The sequence below is a fragment of the Microtus ochrogaster genome, unplaced genomic scaffold (genome assembly GCF_000317375.1).
Source record: "Microtus ochrogaster isolate Prairie Vole_2 unplaced genomic scaffold, MicOch1.0 UNK14, whole genome shotgun sequence".
In the NCBI taxonomy this organism is placed as follows: domain Eukaryota; kingdom Metazoa; phylum Chordata; class Mammalia; order Rodentia; family Cricetidae; genus Microtus; species Microtus ochrogaster.
In genome coordinates, this window is record NW_004949112.1 from 2,870,223 (window position 1) to 2,873,433 (window position 3,211).

Here is a 3,211-nt window from a genome sequence, read left to right on the forward strand (position 1 = left end):
GATGACTGTCTGAGGAGCACCTGTGTGTACCAGATGACTGAGGAGCGCCTGGTGTACCAGATGACTGTCTGAGGAGCGCCTGGTGTACCAGATGACTGTCTGAGGAGCACCTGTGTGTACCAGATGACTGTCTGAGGAGCACCTGCAGAGCCATCTGTATACTTTAGAGGATGGAGCTGTGTCTGTAGCTGGTGGCTTTCCCTTCACTGCAGGTTGTTTTCAACCATTGGCTCCTGTGTTCTCACTGCTGAGTCCATTAGGCTCCCTGGGCTCCATCCCGGTAAACCCTCAGTTCTTGTGGGTCCTCAGAGAGCTCACTGTCCAGGGATTTGGGTGTGGTAGCTCCACACAAAGCTTTCTGATTCCCCATCCCTGCTCCCCTGTGCTTGCATGTGCTCATACACATTTTCTCTTGTGCGTTGAGCCCATTGCTACTCTGCCTCAGCTACATTCCCACCAGTGGCACAACAGTTTTGCTTCCCTGACAGCCCCTAGATCCTCCAGACTGCAGCCTCATCTGCCATCCAGCTCCCTGTGCCTCTGTCCCAGCACAGCAGCTTCTGGATTGTTCTAGAAATGCTGTCACTGGTCCAGGCTCAGGATGGCCCTGCTCTGCATCAGCTCCCACCCCACCATTCCTGCCCCTCTAGGCTGCTCTAGAAGTAGCCCTGTGGCAGGACACCCATCTGGAGCTTCAGTTTAGCCTTCACCCTGGCCTTTGCACGCACTGTCCATCCTATCTTGGGCTCTAACACCAGAGCTGGCCCCATTGCTGCCCTCTCATGGCTTCCGGCATCCACAGGACAAACAGCCCTCTCCTGGCCTGGCATCTGATGCCTGTAATTAGTGCATCTGGCCGTGCTTCTTAAACTGCAGCTTCATCCCTCTGCTGCCTCCTGCCACAGTCCCAGTGTCCACGTATGCTCCCATCTCAGCCCCTGGTCCTCTCCTAGACCCTCTCCAACTTGTTGGCTCAGGCATAAGATGAAGGTAGCTTGGGGGACCTCTCCTTTCCTTGCCCCATCCTGGGATACCCTTCTCTGTTTCCTAGAAAGCTCCCCTTTCTGGCTTCTAGTCTCAGGCTGGCTCTTAACCTGTCCTTGTCTTCTTTAATGTCGTGTGTGATTCTGCTTCTCCATTGTAGCACCTGGAATTTTGGAGGCTTCTTATCCTCCAGGGAAATACTCTGACCAAAGCAGGGGCCATTCTTGGGCTTCTAGCTGTTCCCCACGATCCTGGCCAGTTTTTATGTCAACTTGACACAAGCTAGAGTCATCTGGAAGGAAGAAACCTCGACAGAAAATGCTCCAGCTGTAGGCTTTTTATTTTTATTTACTTTTTTTGAGACAGGGTTTCTGTGTGTATTCCTGGTTGTCCTGGAACTCACTCTGTAGAACAGTCTGGCCTTGAGCTCAGAGATCTGCCTGCCTCTGTTAAATATGGCTGCATTTTCCTGAGTTCCTCCAATGAGGGACTACAATGTGGAAGTGTAAACCAAATAAACCCTTTCCTCCTCAACTTCCCTTTGGCCGTGGTGACTCCTCACAGCAGCGGGAACTCTAGAGGTCACTCATTGTGGCTGCGCCTGCCTTTCATTTAGCAAGGTTGTGCATAGACCAGCAGGTTTGCAATCGCGACCCCCTAGTATGCCTGGGTCCCCCATCCCCCTGGAAAACAGTCACTCTCAGTGTGAGACTCCATGTCAGGATCTGGTTGAAGCCAGGTGTTGTGGCATAGACTTGTAATTCTAGCACAGAAGCAGGAGGATCAGGTTCAAGGTTAACCTTGACTACACAGGGAGTTAAAGGCCTACCTGAGCGGCAGGAGACCCTGTCTCAGATAAGCAAACAAACACTTGGCGTGAATGTTTCTGTATTAGGAGTAAAAATGTTCATTTTAACAGAATTTTCCATATCCCTCCATCCACAGCTTCCCTCACCCCAACTGTCCTTCATTGGGGACAAATTTCAGTGCTTGATACAGCTGGGTTGCAGTTCCACTGTGTGCCAGCAGGTGGTGACAGTCCTTTTACACACGCGCGCGCGGGCACACACATGATCTGTGCTGGGAAGTGTTGGTCCTTCCGGTAGGTGAGTCTAAGAAGCCTCTGTCCTCACAACTGCTGGTCTTCAGTGTCCTGCAGGTGTTAGACCGATGTTTTCACCAGGAAAACTGAAGTCAGCTGAGGCCTTCATTGCTGATGCCTGAAGAGGACGGATGGCCTGGCAGGGGACAGAGAACTCTCATCAGCCTTTACCAACCTCAGTGCCCGTCCCTGGCCAACCCCGGATCCAAACTTCTGGCCCTGCCACTTACACGCTGTGTCTGTGGGCAGCTCTCTATGCTCTCTCAGCTGATTCTTTGCTTCCTGCCTTCAAGGTCTGATTCCTCCAGGAAGTGTCCGGCATCCAGGACAAATAGAAAAAGAAACGAGTGTCACAGAGACCCTGCCCCACCCCTGGACTCTGGCTTGGTAGCCATTCTCCAGGTAATCAGCCTCCTGCCATGGCCTTTGGTGGCCACTGGTGGCCCACTTCCCTCCCAGAACCTGGGGACCCTCACAGCACCAGGGTGGGGGCTGGGAACAGCTCACTTAGAGGTCCTTGGGTTTGAGAGCTGGGGAAAAAAGTGTGGGGGGAGTGAGTGCAGAGGAGTAAAGAATGAAGGGGAAGGAGAGCGGTCAAAGGGCAAGAGAAAGGAGGAAAAGTGGATAGGGCTGAGCACAGGTTTGTTGGCAGAGTGCTTGCTGGGCAGCAGGGAGACCCGAGCTTGAGTCCCAGCACCCACACAGTGACCTGGCCTGTGTCTGTAGCCCTGGTGCTGGGGAGGTCGAGACCAGTGGGCTCCTGGGGTTTGCTGGCTGGCTAGCCTCAGCAAAGCAGCAAGTTCTAAGTTCAATGAGTGACATCTCAAAAACCAAGGTGAAAAACCTGGTGGTGATGCCACACACCTTTAATCTCAGCACTCGGGAGGCAGAGGCAGGGGGATCTCTGAGTTCAAGACCAGCCTGGTCTACAGAGTGAGTTCCACGACAGTCAGGCTACAGAGAAAAACCTGCCTCGAAGAGCTAGCAAACCACCATCACCAAAAAACTCAAAACAAAACAAAAAACCACATAAGTAAATAAAATTAAGGTGGAGAACAACTGGAGACAGCAGGTGTTGTCTTCTTAGCTCCACACATGTTCCTCACAGCACACCATAAACACACA

The 3,211-nt window shown here is 52.4% G+C and overlaps 1 long non-coding RNA gene across 1 annotated transcript; it reads right to left on the reverse strand.

The window, feature by feature from the left end:
• Positions 1-1,855: 1,855 nt before the first annotated feature.
• On the reverse strand, positions 1,856-2,961 carry LOC106144342. The gene is made up of 2 exons (XR_001229405.2): positions 2,317-2,961; positions 1,856-2,222 (listed from the first exon to the last, which is right to left on the reverse strand). It is a non-coding gene; the product is annotated as an uncharacterized LOC106144342 (long non-coding RNA).
• Between the last annotated feature and the right edge of the window lie 250 nt (positions 2,962-3,211).